The 23,222-nt window shown below is 48.8% G+C and overlaps 2 pseudogenes; one reads left to right on the top strand and one right to left on the bottom strand.

Moving 5' to 3' along the window:
• LOC123369841 overlaps positions 1 to 4,244 on the bottom strand; it is a 52,834-nt pseudogene extending 48,590 nt beyond the window's left edge.
• Positions 4,245 to 15,571: 11,327 nt separating this feature from the next.
• On the top strand, positions 15,572 to 16,423 carry LOC123370451 (annotated as a pseudogene).
• The last annotated feature ends 6,799 nt before the right edge of the window (positions 16,424 to 23,222 follow it).

Here is a 23,222-nt window from a genome sequence, read left to right as displayed (position 1 = left end):
CTTCCCCTAACTGGGCTACTTCTAGAACTGCTGAAAATGACTACAGTTAGCTCTAACTTTATAGTGGTTGGAGTTTTTGTAGCAGTGGATAGGAAAATCTATGTAAAAATCAGCTTCAAGAACCATTCACATCAATAATTTGCGTGCGCCAGCCAGAAATATAAAAATATACAGAACAAGACTGGAAACAGCCTAGCAGCCAATATGGGACTACTGAAAAGTAATAATACTCAGTCCTTAGTGTCTGATTCTGTTCCCATTGGCTTCAAAAGGGAGGAGGATCCGGTCATTAAGAAGTCCCCTTCCTTGGAGGAGCTCGAATGTTTTCATGGAATGTTCAGATTTCATTTCCTTTTGATGCCATTTACTTTTTTAATGCAAAGGCTTAGCTAGTGAAACTAGTGTTATCAATTCAACTTTTTGTATCTAGTTAGTTCCATTTGCTTGTTCTCTGCTCCATTAGTGAAAGGCTCTGAGTCAACAGAGAGGTGCAGTGAATAGGGCACTGGGTCAGGAGACATATGCTTTGTTCCCATCTAAGGTCACAAAGCAGCTCAGGTCACTTCATCTCTCTTTGCCTCTCTTCCCTCTCCCATCTTTGTCTATTTAAGTTGGAAGCTACTTGGGGCGGGGCTTCTCTCTCAGCAGTCATGTACAATGCCTAACACAATGGGGACCTGATCTCAGCAGGCCTCCAGGGTCTCCTGTCTATAAATAGAGAATAAGGTTGTTTGGGTCCCACTGCCACAGCAGAAAGTAAAAACCAAGAAGCCTGTCAGTGACACCCAAAATATTTAAAATTTTTATTCTCATTAGGCTTTACCATTCACTTTATTATTAAAACCCTAAGCATAGGGCCCAAACTTCCCAGGGCCCTAGAGAACCTCTCTCTGTAGAACAGGAAACCTGAACACCAAGCCTTGGGCAGGAGAACAAGTGAAATTGACCAATCTTGTTTCACTGAACAAAATCCAAGAAATCAACTAGGTTCATTATTCCCACTGTAATCATTTATGGTTATTAGCAAGAAAAAAAACCCCATGCAGTTTCTTCACATCTGTTTTTGATTTTTAGTCACCTTGACAGCTGTGACCTTTTAATACTGATGTGCCGTTGAACCAGCCTGTCTAATCTGAGAGGCCGTGTGGCTTGGTAGACTCAGTCTGGGATGTTGCCAGATGGGTGATGATGGGCAAGTTGCTTCACCTTTCTTATGCCTCAACCCCCCCCCCCCCGCACCCTCCTCCCCAACATCCCAATTTCTAAAATGGGAATGATACCACTCACAAAGCGCTTTAAGATCTACAGCTGAAAAGCACTATATTTGAGAGACTTGGTGGATGAAGCAAGCATGAGTGCTTATCCAAACCATCTCCAGTCCCTTCCAGGGTGATCAGCATAGAGGGAAGGAGCCAGCAAACACACAGGAAAAGACCACAGAAGGTTTGGTTAAGCAACTCTTAAATAACCTTAACCTCCCTGAGGCCTTAAACCTAGCATCTCCTGCTTCCCTCCTTTACTATCCACTGACCTGGCAAGAGTGACAGCGTCAAAATGGGGGTGATTCAGAGCAAGGATTTAAGAACAGAAACATTCCCACCTTACACTGATGGATTTGACAGAATATTAGCACACTGGCCTATTGGGAGAGAGGAATAGTTTATCCAGTGCCCTATGAAGTCGGAGTTTCTTGTCTGGGCTGGTTGGCTCCTAGTTCTTTCCCCTAACCGGTTTGCCTGGTTAAGCTCTCAAAACTTGAGCTCAAAGCGGTTAGAGATGGAAGAGACTTGTTATCTTAGAGACCACCCCTCTACACAGGCAGGATGTGGACTCCTGATAAAGAACGTACCAGATAGTAAGATTACACTTAAAGACACGAGCTTACACATTGTGGAATTTATTTTCCAGAAGAAAAGGAGGAGTTGTGGGTTAGGTCTGCAGCTTCACCCCCCTGCCCCGACCTGAATTGCCCCAACAACCTGAGTTTGAGCAGGGACAGCAAGTGAAAGTGAGAGCGCATTAGAAAGAAAGAGAATTAACTGGCCAAGCAGGATTTAAAGCCAGCTAAGCATTTCAAAGGCTGTGCATTTGCACACCAGGAGGGGATTGCAGGGTCAAGATGAGATTAAGTGGGGGGTGGTGGGGTGGTGGAAACCGATATGAACTGCTCAGACTTTAACCTAACCTTGTAATACTCCTCATAGGGAGGTGGGTGAAACTCCCCAGCCTTTTTCCTTTCTCCTGGGGATTTGCTTTGTTTTTTTCTATGGGAACCTTCCTCTCAAAACCACATGGGAGGAGCCTCTCTCCAGGGCAGGTTTCCTGCCCCCCAGCTCTCATAAATCTATTTTAATGCAGTGGTTTGTGCATTTCTCCCTCCAAGTAAGCATCCCTTGCTCTAAAGGAAGCAGCATCATGCTGCTCCCCAGCCAGAGGAAATGAGGTGGGAAAGGTGTCCCCACAGACTGTCATTGACACTTCCTGAGGACAAACCCTCAATGGAAGCAGAGTTTAAGGGGAGTGCAATGATACAGTCTCATGGAGTATGCAAGGACACCCATTCTGCTGTTTGATTGGGGGGCGAGGTGAGGTTTTGCTGTTCAAGGAGAAGCCTCCAGGGCAGTGCATGACCCTGCAAGGATGAAGGACTTCTGCTTCAACATTTGCAGGAGGGGGGCACCGTATGCCCCCCAGCTCTGAAGTTGCCCTTTGGATGCCCAGAAAGCCCCTCTCCACATTGCCTCCTACCTGTCACACTCCCGGATGCAGCATGAAGGAGAAAGGACTCACTGATTCCTCACCCCGCAATATCCAGCCCAAATTGTTCCTCCTCATGCTTGGCTTCCCCCACTGAATGGAGACTTGGGGGGGGGGGGGAAAGCAGGTGGACAGAAGTTTAGTTAACCAGCTCCTACACGCCCTCTTTTGTCACTGGCTCCCATTCCCTTGCAGGAGTTGCATGGGGGCAGGGATACAGATTACAGGTACCCACAAATCGATGTGGGAAGTAAATCCCATTCCCAGGCAGGTCCCCTCCTCTTAGGCCCAGGCTGGAGATGAACATTAGTTCATCAATTAGTCGGGATCAAGCAGGAGGAACATAAGAGGGATCGGACGTCCTTCTCCCTCCCTGGGCAAACTGCCCAACTCCACACATGTATGAGCTGGGGGAGGAAGAGAGGGGTTGGCACCCACAGAACACTAATTAACGGCCTTCCCTCCACTCTCCCAAGGAATGGATAGAAAAGGGGGGTGCCCCCTGCCCAGGCTGGGAGGTCACCACTTAGTCGGTATCAATAATCGATCAGAAGGCAGGGGGAAGGAGTGTGTGTAGCCCACTCCTCTGCACCCCACCCCAGCTGGGCTGAGGGTGTCACCGATTAATTGGTGCTGGGACCAAGCCTGGGGGGGGTGTCACCGCTTAGCAAGGACCGAGCCTGGAGGGTGTCACCGAGCCCACGGGGTGTCACCGATTAGCCGGGACCGAACCTGGGGGGTCACCGATTAGCCGGGACCGAGCCCGGGTTGTGTGTGTGTGTCATCAAGTCCGGGGGGGTGTCACCGATTAGCCGGGACCGAGCCCGGGGAGGGGGGTAGCACCAAGTCCGGGGGGTGTCACTGATTAGCCGGGACCGAGCCCGGGGAGGGGGGTATCACCAAGTCCGGGGGGTGTCAGCGATTAGCCAGGACCAAGCCCCGGGGGGGGGGTGTCACCAAGTCCGGGGGGTGTCACCGATTAGCCAGGACCGAGCCCCGGGGGGGGGGTGTCACCAAGTCCAGGGGGTGTCACCGATTAGCCGGGACCGAGCCCGGGGGGGGGGGTGTCACCAAGTCCGGGGGGTGTCACCGATTAGCTGGGACCGAGCCCGGGGGGGGGGGTGTCACCGATTAGCCGGGACCCAGCCCGGGGGGGGGGTGTCACCGATTAGCCGGGACCGAGCCCGGGGTCCGGTGCCCCCAGCCGCACTCACCTCCCCGGCAGCTTAGCGCTCCGCTTCCAGAACTGCTTGCTGCTCTCAGCGGCCATGGCTGGGGCTGGGCCCCGGCCGGCTCCGGGGGGACGAGCAGGGGCGGCAGGTCCCGGAGCCGCGGGCCGAGGCCGCTTCACCTCCTCCCTCCGGAGGCCCCGCTGCCGGGCTCCGGCGCCGCCATTTTGGATCCGGGAAGGCAAACCCCGGCCATTGGCTTCCTGGCTCCACGGCCTCCGGCTCGGCCAATCCTGAGCCGGGATCCTACCGGGTCGTGAAGCGAGGGAATGCAGGGCCGGGCAGAGGGGCGGTTCCACAAGAGGCGGGAGAGACCATCTGCGTGCAGGGAGGAATAAACTATTTTCACTGGAGGGATGGAGTGGAGTGAACCATCTCCACCGAGGAGGGGGGAGGGTTAGGTTAAATCATCTCCACTGGTTGGGAAAGGGAGAAACCACTCTGCTTGGGAGAGGAGTGGAAGAATAGGGTAAATCTTCCGCCTTGGGCAGGAGGGGTAGAGTGGGTTTAACTGTTTGCGCTTGGAGGGAGTTACACCATCTGCACTGGGGAGGAGAAGGTTAAACCACGGTCAGCAGGGAGGCTGTGTGGAGTGGGATTAAACTAAGGAGTGGGTTAAACCATCTTCACTGGGGGAGGACAGATGGAGAGGGTTAAGCCATCTGCACTGGGAAGGAGGGGGTGATGAAGGATTAAACTATTTGCACTGGGAGGGAGTGGGTGTCAAAGGTCGGGGGCACCTGCTGGGCCCCCTACAATTCAAGTCTAACCAGTGTTTCCATATCACCCCCCTTTTCAGTTGCTTGTAACTTTGCATTGCGGAGTCCTGAAACTTCCCGCCTCTGGCCTCTGCCCACTGACAGAGTTTGTTTTTATTTGTTTTAAGTTAAATTGGTCAAGAAACATTTCTGACACTTTCAGCTGAGAGGGAAAGGGGGAGAAGCACTTTCTCCATTAGCATAAAAAAGTCTTAGATGTTTCAAACAGTTCTAGTACCTGAGTGGTTTGGGGCCGAATCCTGGATTGCATCAAAAACACAACTCCCAAGATGAACATGTGCCTCTTGGAATCATGGTGGAAATCCACCTTGATTTGCCCAACCTTAAAAAAAAAAAAAAAAAAAAAAATCTTATTTTGTTCATGCAAATGGCATTACACAAGGAAAATGGTCATACAAATTTGAAAACTTGTAAGGCACTCAGTTATCCTGGTGATGAGCACAGTACATACAGATAGGCAAATCGAAAAATAGGTCAGGTAGATGGGTATGCATGGCAATCAGATAAAAACAGACATTTCTCTCTTTTTGTGAAAATGTTATAGAATGTAATAGAAATTCTATCGTGTTTTTGAACCATCCTATCAAATACAATAAATAATTATAACCCTGCTATAGAATTCTGTAGGATGGTAAGAAAGGAATTCACAGAGAGCAGTGGTGCCCTTTCAAGCCTAACCCCCCTTTCATCTACACAGAAATCACACTGACCCAGGGCTCAAACCCAGGGTCCCAGGGCCCTCCATATGTGCAGGGTCTGAGCCTGCGTCAAGTCAGGACACAGGGGGTTCAAGCCCTATTGCTTTTCATTGTGGATGCAGTCCCACTGGACTGGGAGTCCACCAAAAGTATCCCACAATTCCAGGGGATGACTTTCTGTGTCCTCTGAACCATCAAGTTTGGTGAACAGCCAAATTTTCCCACAATGCTTCATGAACAAAGGGCTAGAGTGGCCACATTTTGGGATGGCGCTAGGAAGTCTGGGATATGGGTGGTTGGAGTCGGGCCCACATAATGCAGTGTAGATGCTGGAGTCCCAGGTTGGGACCTAGGGTTCAGCACTTCCTAAACTGGGGTTAGCAATGAATGTAGATGCTCCAGCCCTAGGTTAACAAACCCAGCATCTGCTAACTCAAGTTCTACTTACCCTGGGTTTATATTACAGTGTAGACATATATCATATGCCCTGTTTTTTCATCTGAGTCTCTGGAACACCCTAGGATGGATGTGTCTGTGTCTCAGTGAAGGTTTTCCCCCTACTTGTTTTTGTTTTACATTAGACATTCAGGGTTTTTTTAAACCCAGAAACTCTCTTGGAGATTGGAGGGCTGTTGGCCTTGTAGAATCTATGGAACTCAAACATGGGAGAAACACTTGGGACATCTTTGTTGAAGATCCCACACCTTTCCATTGAGGAGTAGGGAAGGAAGAGAAACTTCACACTACACAGTTGAGATCTCCAAAGAGTTATCCACCAAAAGCAGGAAGGAACTTTCCATTGCTGCTATTGCCAAGGTTAAAAAACAAGCAGAGCCATACCTCCCCCAACACCCAATGCTCCATGCACTCCCCTTTTTTTTCTAAAGGGGGAAAAATCTTCTGAATGTGAATGTGTGATACGAGTGACGTGTTGATCTCCCCACCCCATCCTGCGGAGCGAGGGTGCGAGTACCGACTATAGAGCTGCTGGCGCTTAGTTTTTAGGTGGGTGTGGGCTTTGTGGCTGCTTCTCCAAGGAGCTGATCAGCCAGGGGGTTTACTCCACTTGTGCTGAATCTGCTGTTGAGGGAAGGGAAGAAGGCTTTCTGCTCTACGGGAGGAGTGAAGTTAGAGGCTGTGCATGGGATCCTGCAGCAAAAGCTTGCCAGCCCCAAGGAACTTGCTGGGGTGCTGACTTTATCCTGGCAGTTCCTACGTGGCTCTGGCTGCCTCCAGCGAGGATGCAACAATTGCCAGCCATGCCCGCTAACAGGGACTTGAGCAGAGAGGCCAGTTCCTAGACTGGACCATCCTTCTTCTCTGATGACTTCGGATCAGGACCTTTGTCCAGGACACTACACTTTATCATTGTCCAGCAAGTAGTTCCACATTATGGAATTTCTTTTCTGTCTCAATTTTCTTTTCCTCTCTCCCTCTCTCAGAATAACAACAAAACCCAACACCTTAAACATTGCATTACAATCTCTGTGTCCATGAAGAGAACACAAACGCTGTAAAGCCAGGCACCCAACGCCGGGGCATGTCAAAGTGAACGTTTCCCAGGCACCCTTAATGCTGTCCCTGGCCTGGCTGCATTATTCACCAGCTTTTCAAGCCTGCAGCACTCACAATTGGTGCCAAAGTTTCCTGAGAGCTCAGCTTCCGTGTAGACATCTAAGGAGGGGGCTAGGTTTGCAGATGTGCTCAGCGCCTGGCAGCTCCCATTGAGAACCATGGCCTCTGCTTTTGGGTGTCTAAATGGAAGCTGAGCTCCTTTGAAAATGGACCCTATCATACAATGTTTAATGATATGATCCCCTTGCAGGATCTCAGAGCCTCTGAAAATCAGGTCCTACTTTATTTCTCCTACCTCGTTTTGTAAGTAAATGAGAAGGGGTGGTTTGGCTGCTAAAGCAAAGAGCTGGACGCTGGGCCTCCTGGGCTCTCTGTCATAACCATCATCTGTGCACTGGCCTCGAGTTTGTTCCTTTGAGTCAATCAAGGTAGCTAAGACCTTTGCCAAGCCAGTCTGGACCCTCCCTAAACCAGTGAGACTCGGACTGAGGCTTGCGAGCCACGGGTGATTCTTTAATGGGTCTCCTGCAGCTCTTTGCAGCACATGATGTTAAACCACTGTGTGACTGAATTATTAGCCAATCTAAGTTATTAACCAGTCAGGATGCTTTTACTATGTTATTAACCAATTGAGTTATTGACTTGCACTAAGTTATTAACTTATTTGTTGTAAGAATAATATATATATTTCCCCATCATTCACATGACTGTGGCTCTTTTGGGTAATGTTGATCGTTAATTTGGCTCCTGAACTACTGAGGTCTGAGTATCACTGCCCTAAACTTTTGTTACAGGCTGATAACAAACTCTGTGGTAAACAAACATTTGCAATTCTGGAACATGTATTTGGGGAGCATTCAAACTAGCCTGTGCAGACATATATTAATTGTGTGAGATAATTAGCAATCAATTTATTCAAGGTTAAAACTCAAGTGTCAACTTGTCCGTCTGACTGTGGGCAAGTCACTTCCCCGCCTTGTGCCTCAGTTTCCCCATCTGTAAAGTGGGGATAATAGTACAGACCTGTGCCCAGAGGAGTCTAGAGGATTCCTTCAATACTCTCAAAAGTGCTGTGAGGCCCTGAGAAGGAAGGTGTTCTAGGTGGGCAAAATACTATTATTTGTGTAAAAATTCAAGAAGAGAATGGGTCTGATTCTCCATTTCCCTGCACCATGCATGGTCACTTACACCAGGACTACGTGAGCAGAAAGTCAGTATAAACTGCTGGCAGGCTGCGTTGCTTGCATTGTTTGCCCACTGTGAGTGAGCCGGAATGATTTACACAAGGTGTGAGGTGAAGGAGAATGGCCCCCAGTTTTTCTCTTTAACATTCAAGTGAGGCGAGGAAGTGTCTTTTTTAAAGTTAGACAGGGATTCCTAGGATCAGATTTTCTAGGGCTCAGCAGACATGACTGGGGTCAGATTTTCAGAAGAGCCAAGCACTGAGCTCATGAAAATCTGTCTCTTTGTTTCTGTGTCTACATGGGACATGCTAACACCAGAGGGCAGTACAATTCTACAGCTGGTAAGAAGCCAGGCCACCTACACCACTCTGCATTATACACCTTACAGAGCTTCTCTTTTCTCCTGAACCAGTCACCCCCTTGGTGCCAGCAGGAGCCTCCCAGCTGGAAGTTGGCCAACGACAAAGGCCAACTTTCGATTCTGAACAAGACTGAGAGTGAAGGGACAAGAATCAGTTCTCCCTCCTGTGCCCAGCCAACAGGGGAAGGAACTTAAAGCCAAGTGAAAACTGAAGGTTAATTTTGTAGCTCCCAGCTGCAGCGAGATCAGCCCCTCCAAGGCAGGGGCAAAGTGGGGGGCCTGCGTGCTGTCTCTTGAGCCCTATTAGAACAGAAAGGTTCAGAGTTTCATACTTCCATAGCCTTTAAAGTCAGAGGGGACCATTAGATTACCCAGTCCACTGGATCTCAAACTTTTGTACCGGTGACCCCTTTCAGATAGCAAGTCTCGGAGTGTGATCCCCCCCTTATAAATTAAAAACACTTTTTATATATATGTAAAACCATTATAAATGCTGGAGGCAAAGCAGGGTTTGGGGTGGAGGCTGACAGCTTGCACCCCCCCATGTAATAACCTCGCAACCTCCTGAGGGGTCCCAACACCCAGTTTGAGAACCCCTGACCTAGTCTGACCTCTCTATCGTGAGTTCTCAACTTTTTTCTTTCTGAGGCCCCCACAACATGCTCTAAAAACTCCCCGGCCTACCTGTGCCACAGAGATACAAAAATAAAAAACTGGAATATTATTTTTGTTTTACTTACTCGGTGTGAAACTCGTTGCTGGTGCTGACCCACAGGCTGGGTGGCCCGCTGAGGTGAGTAAAGGGGTGGAGGTAGCGCTCCTCCCCCGAGTCCCTCTGCCTGGGGCAGATCCCCTTATAACCTGCTCACGGCTACCCAGGGGGCTGCAGATCCCTAGTTGGGAATCACTGCCCAGAGAATTGCAGTTACTCTTGTACTGAGCCCAACTTGTGTTTGGCTAAAGCAAGTCTTCCAGAAGGCACCTAGGTCTGATTGGACAACATCAAGAGATGGAAAATCCACCCCATCCCTTGGCCGTTTGTGCCAATGGTTAATCACCCGCATTTTAACAAATGTATGCCTTATTTCTAACGTGCCATGTTCCTAATGGGACAGGTCCTGATCTGTGACGGGGCTCACAGGCACTAGCAGCAATCATTATTGTGATGTCTTACATAGAGGTCAGCCTGAGTCACTGCTCCCCGCCTCCAAATCCCCAACGTCTGGCAGTTGGCATCTCACTCTCATAAATGGCCCCTCTCTTTATAATGGGCTGGAAAAGACAAGATCAAAACACATCCCCCCCGCAAAGATTAGGCTGATCAAAATCTTCAACCAGCTTTTGCAGCTGGAGCCCAGCTTTCTCTTCCATCTGATTAGCAAACTCACAATGCACCATAACACAAATCACCGAGAGACAACACAGAGGCGCTCATAACCCTTTGCAAACCATGAATGCACTAAACCTCACAACTTCACAATCAGCAGGAGGTCAGATCAATATCACTAGTCCCCGTTTGCGAGGGGGAAACTCTGGCACGGGGAGTCCAAAGGTCAATGTTTTCTAAAGTGGCCACCGACTTGGGGAACCTCCAGGTTTGGGACACCCTGGTGCCTGATTTTCAGAAGAATGAAGCATAAGTGCAGCAGAAGCCAAGGGGGGCCGTGAATGCTCAGCATCTCTGCAAATCAGGCCTACTTAGTGTGGCCCAAGGAACTGAGCCACCCTGAATTAGTGGACATGCTTGAAAATCTAGTCTAAGTGCTCAGGGTCTGCCCCAACTCCCACTGAAGTCTGTGGAAAGATTCCTTTTCATGTCAGTGGTCACTAGATTGGGTTCTTCGCAATCCATCTGTTCCATACAGGCCTCAGGATAGACAGAAAATTCCCTCTCCCTGGGAATTTTACCTCTGGCTTCTCCACAGATTGGCCCCACAGGCTTTGTTCCTTGGGAAAATTGTTTGGGAACGACTCAGATGAAATCAGCCCTAGTTACAAGACATTCCCCTCCTCCCTGATGGGCTAAGCCAGCATCCCAATTAATGCCCCCCAAAGGAAGGTGGTGCTCAGGTTTTAACCCTTTACTTGCCATCTTGCAGCGGGGCAGGAGAGGAAAAGTTTGACTTTAAGGTTTTATTCTGCCCAAATCCTGGTTTTCCCATGAAAGGTGAAATGCACCCCAGGGCAGAGGGCCCACATGGGGCTAGATAGGCAAATGAATGCAAGGACAGATAGTCAAGGACTCAGCACCTGCAGCTGGGACATGGTTTTCCAGTGAGCTCATTCAGACACCTAAGTAAGGGTCAGATTTCAGCAGTGCCCAATCCCCAGTGTGCAAACGTGTCAGAAAGTCCTGCCCTTAAGGCCTATTTTGAGGACTTAAGTAGTGCCAAGGCCTCGGGCGAATGTCACTCTAAAATGATAGCTATGGAGTCCCGCTAGCATGTGCCAATGACGCACATAGAGGAAGGCATGAGCCAACCAGGACAAATATAGGGCAATACACAGACTGAGGAAGGGGATGAAATGCCACCTGCTGCCTGCGGGGACTGGGTATTCACTCAATAAATAGTCAGCAAGCTGAGGAAAGGCACCAATCAGCAAAGGGAGCCAGGATCCAGCTTTCTGAGCCCAGCTCCCCATTCCTGTGTGACATGAGTTTGGTGGAGCTCAGCCCAACTCCCAGCAGCCTGGTATTCACCTCACACAAGCACCACAACTGGCAGCAACTCAGGCTGCCTGGTCAGCAGCCTCAGCGGAGAAGGCAAGGCCCTACTGAGACTAAACCCCGCCCTTCTGGCCCTCCACTGCTGAGTCTCATTGACAGAGTAGGATGGGGGGAAGCTGGCCACGGGCCGAAGCAGAACAAGAGGGATGGGAGGAAGCCCCCATTAAAAGAACCAGAAGTCCTAGAGATGGCTCCAGACCTCAGCTTGAAAGCCTCACAGAACCATGAGGGCGTTCGTCTCCAGCCCAGGTCCGTCACTAGTAAGCACAGAGTGGGGAGGGAATACTACAAAGTTTATGGTAACGCTGGTTCTGGGGGTAGCCATGGTAGGGAGTGATGGGACGGAATAAAAAGCGTGCGAGCGGTTAGGGAGCTCCCATTGGGGTCAGGTATTTACGGCTGGGGGTGGGGTTTGTAAGGGCCAACATAGGGAGTATTTAGGGGAATGGGTGCTGTTCACCCAGTGTGGCACGGACGGGTATGCTAGACCCGACTGTGCTTTCAGTGGCACCGGTATAAACCTCCAAGCGAAGAGGGGCTCTGGCCTACACGTGGTGTAAGGCGAGATGGCTCTGGCACAGCGCGACGCCAGCAAAGTCAAGAATTAAATGCTGGCCCAGGGTTTGCATTGAGAAGGCTTCTGAGACGAAGCTGACGAGACACGGTCCGGGAGCTAAGGGAGCGCGGGTGCGAGTGAGCGCATGTCGGCTCGTGATTATTAGTTATTATTGGTACTGTGGGAGGGGACGTGCCCAGGAAGCAGGGCCCCCCTGTGCTAGGTGCAGTACAAACACAGTTCCAAAGGCTGTTTACTGCTGAGGGCTCCAGCATAAAATGAGAGCGAGCCAAGGCCGTATAACACTTAGGCTTTATTCATCTCCCACACATGTACTGGTCTCCCTCATCAAGCACTTCCTGCCAGTAGAGTTCCCGATATTAACCTCTCCACACTGTCATCCTCTGATGCCCCCTGCTGGGAAGCTGTCTAGCGCAACACTCTCAGATGTACTGGTACTTATGTTGTCCATGAATGCCCCAGGAAGCCTTTGACTGGGCTAGAATAAAGCATTATCAGGCTGTCTTATGTTGGATCAGTGCAGGAGTGGTGTCGGTGCTGCAAGGAGCTCATCTCTCCTGTGACAGCAGCCCCCTAAAAGGCTCCCTGAGGTGTCAAACAGCGACTTTGGGCAAGTTTGTCTGGGCCTCAGTTCCTCACAGGTGACCTGGGGCTAATTGTACCTTTCCTCTCTCCCACTCTTTGCTGCCCCATCTATTGAGATTGTCAGCTCTCTGGGGGAGAGATTGTCTATTGTGCATATATATGTACAGCACCTAGCCCCACATACACAACACAAATAATAATAATAGAGTCCACGCAAACAGACTCACACAACCCTGATCTGGGTTGGTGTCTGAAGGCACTCTCATTAATGTACCCTCTGGTCTGGAGATCACAGGGGATGGCGCTCTTTGGCAGAAGGGTTGCAATAACATAAATTAATGAATAGATTTCTATTCATTTGGGTCTCTTTGGAATCCACATACACCAACCTAGGATAGCCCCCAAATGTATTTATTTTTTAAAGTGTAGAGGGGGGGGGGGATGGGAATTGATCAAACCTGACTTTGATAGTAATTCTTTTTTAAAGTTGCAATAAAAGCCACTTGTATGTGGCTGTTAACAATTCCTCCGCGGGCTTGACCACCCAAAACTTGCAGCTTCCCCTTAAGACACAGAGGCAGAAAGTGAAACTGGCAAGGCTAGTTCCACTCTCCCAGATGGAAATATATGCAGTGTACTTGCGATTTTAAAAAAAATGCATGTGAATTTTTTCATGCTTTCAGGTTATTTTAAATATGGATTGTTTATTATGGTATGATGTGCTGCACAGAACACGTAGAAAGTTCTAGCATGCCCAGCCCCAAGTGTTCAAAAGTCAGGGGTCAGGCCCCAACAATTATGAGATTGGCTTAAAAATGATGGTTTTTTTTTAAATTAATAAACATGGGTTCTTTGTCTTGCCTTTAGGGGGCACTTGGGTAATGTTTTCTGGATTTTCTCCACAACCATGAGGGCTAGAAATTTTTTAAAACAGAAGTTGACATTCTCACCAAATCACTTGCCTCCAGGAGCTGGGGCTTTAAGAAAAACACCAAATACGCAAGTATCACGATAAAATGATGAGAGTTGACAATACTGCCTTTCTTGCCCTAATGAACCTACAATCTAAGGCCTGATCCTGAAAATACTTGAGTAGGTACATAACTTTGCATCTGTTTAAGAATTTGCATGATGGGGGCCTGAATTTTTTTTGGATTCTTTTAAGGGAGGAAGCCAAACAGAGTCACACCCCATCCTAAAGTGTAAGATCCAGGGCTGGCAGTAATGCATCCCTGCCCCATGTGGGGTCAGAAATCTCTTCATTGCCCAAACAGGCCAAGGAAGCACTACTGATTTCTTAGCCATGGACACAAGTCCTCTCCCAGGCCCTTGTCCTGGGTGCTGGTCTCCAGCAGAGGGAAGCAGCCACCTTTTGCTGGCTCTAGGCAGGTGGATAGTTTGGTTTCTGCCAATATCTGGGCCAGGTGCCTTCTGTTTGGCCATAGTTTCTAACTGTTAGATTAGCCAATGCTACCTTCTGTTTTTTGTTTGGTTGCATCTTCCTCTGAAGCATCTGGCACCGGCCACTGTTGGAGAAAGGCTCCTGGACTAGATGGACCTTGGTTCTGATTCCATCTGGCAATTCCTATGTTCTCTTTGCTTTATAGGTTCCTGGTGAGCTGAGTAGTTGGAGGAGTTATTCCTTTAGCAAAGCAGGGTCCCAATGGGAAGAGCACATGGTCTCTCAGCCATTAGCGGCTAAGGTCAGTGGCATTGTAGGTAGGCATCACTTCCAGACGGTGCAAAGCTATCACAGCCGATCCATCCACCAGGTCTCCTCCCTTTTCTCTCTCAGAAGGAGGTAAGTTAGCCCTGACCTGCTCACTGAGTCTAACCTTTGAGAAGCTGGAAATGCCACCTGTTGGTGGGCATGAAAGATGGAGATGAAATATAAAGGGCTACTTCCAGATGTCGCCATTCAAACAAACATCTCTTGATACTGATGGGAGTTTGCTTGACTAAAGCTCCAGGCTTTGACCCTTTGAGTTCAGTGGGAATTGCTGGCAGCCATAGCCTAGAAATCTGGCCAGAGCACCACAATGGGAGGTGCTGAGCACTGAGCTAATTGGGTCAACCTGGCCCAGATTGCAGGTCCTGTTGGGCTCTTGTGAATCTGGCCCTGAGCTCTTTGGAAAACATGGTCTGCGGATTTCCAGAAGAGCTGTGGGCACTCACCCACCCTGAGGAGTCAGCCTGCAGGCTTGGCATTGCACCTTTTCTCTTAATTTATATTATTTTGCAATGCTTTGTTTAAAATAAAGTTCTGGGCCAGTATAGAGCTAGCTCAAGGGGCCTGCAATCTATAGCTGAGTGGTTACATTGCAGCAAATACTTGATTCAACATATATTTGGTGATTTTAATGAAATAATACTAAAGAGCTCACTGTAATCTAGCACTTTTCATCTTTAGTTCTCAAAGCGCTTGAGAAAGCACAGAATCATTATCCCCATTTTACAGGTGGGGAAACAGAGGCACAGAGAGGGATGTGGAATTGCCCAAAATCTCCTAGTAAGCCAGTGGTAGAGGTGGGAATAGAACCCAAATCTCCTAAGTGCTCTATCCACCAGGTTGCACTGAGGACGCCAACAGCTGTGAGACTGCCAGACTATGTTATTGAGATTAAAATAATGAGGAGGCCGAGCCAAGGGTTTAGTCACCCTAATGTCATTAATTATTCGGTAAACGCAATTAAATTTAATCTCACCACCATTAAAATCAGTTCCACAGGAACTCGAGCAATCAACCACCTGTCCTCTTCACTGTTTCTAAAAGGGGACTAGGGTGGCCTCCCTTTAAAGCTGGCAGGTCTCTCAGTTCAGGAGCTCTGGAGAATGGCCTGTCATTGATTAAGGGGGCTGGGAGCCCTTCTCTGCACTCGAGGGTTGGGGGAGGTGGAACATGGTGAAGAGCACATAGGATCATGGGGGACATAACCAAGTTTTGGTTTAGTAGGAATCTTGGTGAGATGGGGTTACAGAGTGTGTGTGAGAGTGTGGGATGCAGGTACTGTGTGTGTGTGTGTGTGTGTGTGTGAGAGAGAGAGAGAGAGAGAGAGAGAGAGAGAGAGATGGGGTTAGTGTGTGTGTGTGTGCATGCTGATCAACTCTCCTCCTTAGGTGTTCCACATGACGATGTCCCCCGCACCCGATGTTTTAGCCTGATCCTTTTCTTTTCCAGCACAGGCTTGAGTTCGCTGCGCTTCATCCCTAACACAAGCCCCGCCGACGTCTCTCCTAGCTTGCCTTTCTACTCCGCAACACTCCTTCGGTTTCCTTGGCCAACGACGTTGCCTGTGGAGAAAACATGATCATCTTGTGCCCGGGGGGGTTCTGTGGCATGTCCCCCAAGGCTGGGGCCACTGTAGCTGCTGTCTACATGATCCTAGTGACCAACATGTACCTGATCTTCGAGGTTGGCCACTTGGAACAAGCAGTGACGGACATGGCACAAATCAAGCCCTTCAACTTGACCAAAGTGGGGAAGATGTTACCGTATTGCTACTATACAGACAACACGCTGGCCGTCATGACCTACCCGGTGTGCGTCTTTCTCATCTACTCAGTCCACAAGCGGCTCTACATGGGCATGTTCGCCTATGTCGCATGGATCACCTTCTATGATCCGGCTAACTGCCTCGTCGTGGCCGTGGCTTACCAGGTCTCCAAAGAAGCCTGGTTTTCCCTCAGCCCCCTGGAGTGGTTTGGGCTGGCCACCAGGACCCCATGGATTGCTTCTGGCTCGCCTTCGTTGTCACGTATGCCCTGACGATTATTGAAAGCAAAGGGCAAGGAAGGATGTCGCTCAGGATGAGGCGGATCTCTAGGAACGTGTCAGAACCGCCCAAGTTTAGGTTGGGCTCCACTGCTAGGCAAGGCGTGTGAGGGGAGGTATCGGAGCAGTACGTTGGGCCCCGTTTGCATATATTTCCTACTGATGGAGATGAAAGACCATTCCCCGTGTAATCTCCTTCCTCTGTTGTGTAATTCAGTGTTTCTCTTGCTGTTGCTGCATTTTCCAGGCTGTGAGTTCAAGTCCTGAATAAATACCCCAAAAGGCCATGATTTATATTTGTGTTTTAGGTTTTTCCCCTGGGTTTTATTTTGCATCAGGAAGCCACAGGGCATGGGAGTCAGCAGAACTGGGTCTATCCACAGCTCTGCTACCATGTCACCAAATGACCTTGAGCAAGTCATGTCATCTCCCCCTACCTCAGTTTTCTCATCTGTAAAATGGAGAGAAAGATATTGCTGTATAGTCTATATGTAAGGCCCTTGAAGCTCGAGGGATGAAAAGCCTGACATAAGACCAGATTTTGAAAGATACTTAGGCATTGTGGAGCTCAGCGTTGCAACACCTAACTGATTTAGGCACCTAGCTCTCATTTTCAAAATGGATTTAGGTGCTTGGGACAGCTGTAAGTTATGATCAGGGTATCGTAAGAGCCCTGTAGTAGATGCTGCTGAGAGGATGCATTCAAGTAGACCATGCCGCAGATCTTTGGCATCCAGCCTAACTAAATAGTTGCATGGTTGCCATGTAAGAGTAAACAAATACAGCACCACCCTACTGACGTAACTACAGCAGCTCCTCTATATAGGACATAGGCTGCCACAAAGCTATTTACATCACTTCCCAGGAAGCCCTCGCTTTTGAGCAGCACCTCCTGTGGGACAGTGTTGGAACTGGAGCTTAGCAGCTCAATTGCACATTGTGGGCAATAGCCAGGGAGAGTGAGGTTAGGGAACACAGGTGCAAGCCCAGACTGCGGGTGCACCTTGCTTTGCAGAATAGCCTCTCTAATAAAGCACAGGAACCTCTGGGGCTGCCAAAGGGGAGAATAGTGCCAATAGGTTTTGTTGCATCTCTGTTGCCCATCAGGGCTCTTGACACTGTGTTGGGGATGTTCCCCACCTAGCTGCCAAGATTTTGGAACAACTGAAGAAACTGTCTTCCAGAAAATCCAGCCCAGTGCATGCTGGGGCAGAACTTCAGAATTATTACCTGGTGCTGGCAGAGGCTCCAGCTATCCACCTAAGCTCAAGCCCATTCTATCCCCGGAGTCTAAGATCGTGTGGCTAACACTAGCCTCCACCAGTACCAAGACGTCCACACTGCTATTTTCTAGGGTGCTCCCAGCTACAGTGTAAACATACCCATTTAGGTGCCATGGACTTCCCAGGGCTTCAGCACATGTTTAAATGTTTTTCTGAACCAGGCTCTTAGATGGATTTAACTCCCAACCTCAGTGAGAGTTATGCCTACCTGACAAAGGGCCGAATTAGGCTCTGTTCTCTCCTTGGTACTTTGTGCCATTTGGATGTTATGTCTCCCTGACAGCATTTCCCTCCTACTGAGCTGGCCTGGCCAGGAAATAGACATAAGCTGCAGCAGGAAGCATAGTGACTATCACGGCATCGGTCCCTGCGGGGCTTGACACTCCGATTTTACTTGGCCTTTCTGTGGTGAGGTTTCTAAGAAGTGGAGTAGCAGTTGAGCAGTGTTTACGGGAAGGAGGGAGAGCCTGCACTCTGTGGGGAGCACTTTGCTGTGATACTGTAACTGCGCCCAGCTAAATTTCACTCACTGAGACTCATTTGCTGCTATAAACGTGTGCGATGGACTTTCTCGAAATAAGGAGCTATAAAGTTTGTTTTGGTCTAGCACAAGAGCCTGCGGTTGAACGAAAACCACAGAGCTAAGTAGCCCCCAGCCTTTGAAGATGTGGAGCTGAGCTTTCTTGTTCAGCCCACCTATAAAGAAAAATTAACTCACTAACGCCTTTCCTCAAAGGGACCTGCAAGGGCTGTACAGAGGGGCTCTTTACGGATGGGGAAACTGAGGCATAGAGCAGCAAATGACTTGGCCCAGGGTACACAGCAAGGAAGTTGCGGTGCAGGAATAGAACTCCTATATCCTGCTGCTCATGCTAGTACTCCAGACCCATCCCTAGAAGTCTCTAGGCAACTCCAGTGCTCACTTGGTGGCAGGCACCTTGCTGGAGTTTAGCAGCAGCAAATGGGTAGTGCACGAGAGGGTAATATATTTCCCCAGGAGGCTACAACCAACAGGGTTTTAAAAAGAAATGCACTGTGCAAACAATGTTTGCAGTCATTGCTCCATCTTTTAACATTACACAGCCCCACACTTGAACCAACAGCCTAGGTTTTAGACAACGCCATGAATATTACAGCCAGGAGGAGCACGCTGTTCCATTCATCCCGCAGGCAGACACCCTGAAACATAACAGTTAAAGAACAGATCCTAGCTCCACCAGGGTAAAGCAGAGTTTTAAAGTTTGCCTCTCGTATGAACAGTAACTTGTGCAGTGCTGAATCGAACAGCAGTCGCATGCAACATGTGGGCGCTTTAGTTTAACAAGGGGAAGCCCAGCATGTTTGTGCTGAAGAGTGTGAAAAACGACCGAGTTCTCCTAACCTGGACGCCAACAGCCCCCGTGGCTCTGGGCCAAGTACAGCCTGGCTGCTGATGGTAATAGTAGTTAACAAATCAGACATCCGTAATAGGCAACTTTTAACAATCCCTTCACGGATGTGAAGCATTACTGCCTCCAGAGCCCGCCACACAGGATCTGTGTTACTGAAACACACTGTGCCCTGACACTGATGATCAGCATCCAATGTACCACGTGCATGGGTAACATATTGCATCATCAATATAGCGCTGATGTTTACCTGCTTTATTCACATACCACTAGGCACGAATGGAAACAGTATGTAGATATTTCGTGCCTTGGCCATACACCTTTGATCTCACAGTTCAGTGAAGAGGGCTGCCAGAGATGACCAGGACCAGGACACTGGACATGGACAGCGCACAAGTTCAGCTCCAACACTAACAGCTGACGCCTTTAACAGGCTGAACCAAAACGCTGCATGTGAGTGACACAGCTTTGAGGACATGTGAATGCAAGCTTTGTGGTTTGGGCTGCTATCTCTAGCTGTAGTGCAGGCTGTGGCTTACTCATCTCCTGCTCTGAGAACCGCGCGCATTAGTGGTGCTCTGGGCGTTCGGATCACGTTAGGAAGGGTCCTGAGTTTCGACAGCGCCACTTCTCTGCCCTGTGAAACTGGCAGTTTTACTCCACCCGAAAGAGAAGAGGTCTCAGGTTAAGTCAAGTGATTCATTTTTATTTAAAACTGCATGTATAAAAAAAATAGGATTTCTGACTTCCCCTGTACAAGATTAACTATTAACAAAAGCAGCAGACTACACACTGATTACATATACAGGCTTGACAGTGTTGGAGTCCAGGGTACCTTCCCCGACAGCTTGGCAAAACCAGTGCTATATACACATGCGCACGTGACGTCCCTCCCCAGCCCAGACAAATACCGGTGGAAATGCCTTTAAAACAACTGAACACACGCATGGAAGAGGAACACCGGCAGCCGGAACTATTTACAGACAGCTGGGAAGCAGTCGGCCACTCCACACAGTGGTGAGACATTAACAGAGCATTCTAAGAAGGGAGTGCAGTCGGGGGGGAGGGGACCCCAACTGGAAACCAGCTCAGCAGCTATGGAAGCCAGGCATGGGCTCTGAACCCACGATTCATAAATAAATAAATAAGTTATCCTACAGGTTAGGACAAACAAACAAATAACAACCCAAACCCCTGAAAATAAGTTAAAACAAAAAGAGTAAAAACTTTACCATTATAAACTACAATCCTCTGTACACCAAGCTTCGCTCCTGTATAATTCTGTACACATTTACAGCTCTATTGGGTTGCATTGTTTGTGCATCTGTGAGGACGCCCTGGTTTCCGAGGCTCAAGGCAAAGAGCTGAGGAAGGAAAGGTCCCGCTAACAGCATACCTCAGAAACAACTAGCCAGGGTGCATTGGTTTCACCCGTGGCTGCTTCTGACCTGTTCCTTAAGAAGGGGACTATAAAATAAACCCAGGTGAATCTTGGAGAAGCAGAGGTGTAGGAAGATTCAAGTATTTCCCCCAGCACAGCCCAGATCGCAACTGAAGGCACTCAGAACATGGTGACACAGTGAATAAGACAGCTATTCAAATCAGTACCTTCCCTCCCCCTCCACAGCCAGTTTCCCCAAGCAAAACGTTCTTGCTAATTCTCTGGTCCTCGCTCAGTTCATATTCCAGGACTCAGCAGGTCAGGGACACTCACAGATGTGCCCATAAGACATCAAAAAAGTCTACTGGCAAGACATCAAGTAAGGCAGGACCGAACGAGTTCAAGACCAGTCCACCTGGGATGGTTGGTAACCTCCAGCCTCTCAGAAGATTCTCCAGTTAGCTGAGCTCTGGAATGAGATATGAATGTTCCCATGTAACAGGCAGACAGTCACTGGTGAGAGTTTTCTTTTTACACCCAATGGATGAGAGGAGCTGCTATTTGCCAGACTCCTGAATTAGACTGCAGGTGGATCTCTGCTGTTTTCTGTGGCAAGAGGACATCTTGCATCCAAGAATGATTTAGAAGATCTTCAAAGGATGGCCTGTCGGAGGGCCTCAAGGCCAGACACCATTTAATGAGGTGCTGGCACTCTGGGGAGAGAAAACAAGCAGTTAGTGAGAATGCGCTGCCGAGTAATGTCTGTGAAGCCTACAAGCCTCCCTATTTTAGCATCTGCAAGTCTGCTTTGGGATGTGCCTTTCTTGCTTCACAGGACAGATTACCATGGCTGTGGCTAGGTGTGGTTCCTTAGTTACTCCCCTCACCCTAGTATGTGGGTGAACCCGCTCCCATCTTTGGAAGGAGACTCCGAAAATACACAAGAGACCAAATTTGCAATGCAAGTCCATGAGCAGCCCATCCTCCCCTGCCACTCATACCCAGGCTAAGAGCAAAAATCAACTTTCCCTTCCCCAGTGAGATGATTAAACCTGAGAGCTACTCGATTGGTTCAATATATTTTGTCATTTCCACCTTCTGTAAGACTGCTTCAGCAGCCAGCTGCAGTAGCCACATTAAAGACCCCAGCAAGTGGCAGGAGAGTGAAGTGCTGAAGTGAACTACCACGGTGAGCTCTGAAGCAGCTGTCTAAGGCAGAGAAGAGAGCGGGGTCCCCAGCACTTTGCTGGGATTCAATAGCATTAAACATCTCATTGAGTTTAAGTCCTGGTCTACGCTTACCTTGAAGTCCGACGCGGGGAGTTCGACTTCTCGGAGTTCGAACTATCGCGTCTGATCTAGACGCGATAGTTCGAACTCCGGAAGCGCTAGGTCGAACTCCGGTACTCCACCGCGTCAGGAGGAGTTGCCGGAGTCGACCTGCGAGCCGCGGACTTCGCTTCCCCGCCGTCTGGACGGGTAAGTTTTCGAACTAGGGTAGTTCGAATTCAGCTACGTTATTCACGTAGCTGAATTCGCGTACCCTAGTTCGAATTAGGGGGTGTGTGTAGACCAGGGCTAAGACAAGATGGGACCACTAGATCACAGAATCATGCCTTGCACGTCTCACTGGTTGCATGAAATGATGGTAATGCACTTCTATGGCATCATATTATCACTTTGTCAGTGTGGCATTCAGGCTAAGCAACTTTAACACAACAAAGCAGAGTACTCACCTGGAGAGACCCTCTGTCGGAAGTAGACCTAGCCCCTAATAATCTCCTCATCATGTTCAAAGGGGATATCCCCACAGACCATGTCATACAGCAGGACCCCCAGAGACCAGACTGCTGCTGACCTGCCGTGATACCGGTGATAGCGGATCCATTCTCGGGGGCTGTACACTCTGGTCCCTGTAGAGAAGATTAGAGGATCATTGGTTAGGAGAAATCTTTCATCTTTTAATCTAAGCAGAAGAAATCAGAGCAACCAGTTATTAATTCTTTTTTTCAGGTGTTATCAGGATGGTTTTTAAGAGACCAAGTTAGGAACTTCAGCCCAAAATTTAGGTTGCAATATCTTAATATTGTTGAACTTTCAGCCCAGTTTGATTGGGATTTAAACCCCCAGTAGTTTTAGCAATTGCAGTGTTGCGCTAGGGCACAGACTACAAGTGAAGCAGAACCAAATGGAGTGCAAATAAACATGTTTTCCAGCTGCAATACAAGCCACAATAGGTTTCTTAAGGCCACTGTTATCCTGACTTTATCTCTGTCAATGTAACCATTTCTCACTGAGGCAAAGAGAGAGGCAGCTTGCAGATGCTTCAGTCCATGGTGACCCAGTGCAGACAGAGCATTTGGGGAGGGGTTGAGGCCTTGTCTACTGCACTACAAGGAGCCCTGACAACCTTATAATCCTTTCTACATAAAAGGGTTTCCTTGCTTAACCCAAAGAAGGGTAGATACCTTGACGAGTTTATTCCTTTTTTGGCACTGACTACTGTTGAGTCAGCCAGGTATAAAGCCAGCCTACTCCAAAGATGTGGACAAAGGTTTGTTGTACAACATCAAGGGAGTTAGTACAATTGTGCGTGTGATAATTATGCTTGGAACTCAGATTCCACCTTGCTTCTGGCCTCTGCAGATGCTTACGCCCTTTGCCTTTGTTGTATTTGATCTCTTCCCTTCTGGCAGGAAGAGGAGACTGAGGTCAGAGCTCAGTCTGGTTCCTGGCCACGTGACTGTGGTTTACAAACTATGGGTTGTAAAAAATAACTTGATGTCTACCAGGGGGCACCACTAGCTTGAGGAATTGTGCAGAAGGTGGCTGGGAGTTCTCAACTTTTTTCTTTCTGAGGCCCCCACAACATGCTCTAAAAACTCCCCGGCCCACCTGTGCCACAGAGGTACAAAAATAAAAAAA

Source organism: Mauremys mutica, chromosome 4 (genome assembly GCF_020497125.1).
Source record: "Mauremys mutica isolate MM-2020 ecotype Southern chromosome 4, ASM2049712v1, whole genome shotgun sequence".
NCBI classification, from domain to species: Eukaryota; Metazoa; Chordata; order Testudines; family Geoemydidae; genus Mauremys; species Mauremys mutica.
This window is presented reverse-complemented; position numbering and strand designations above follow the sequence as displayed.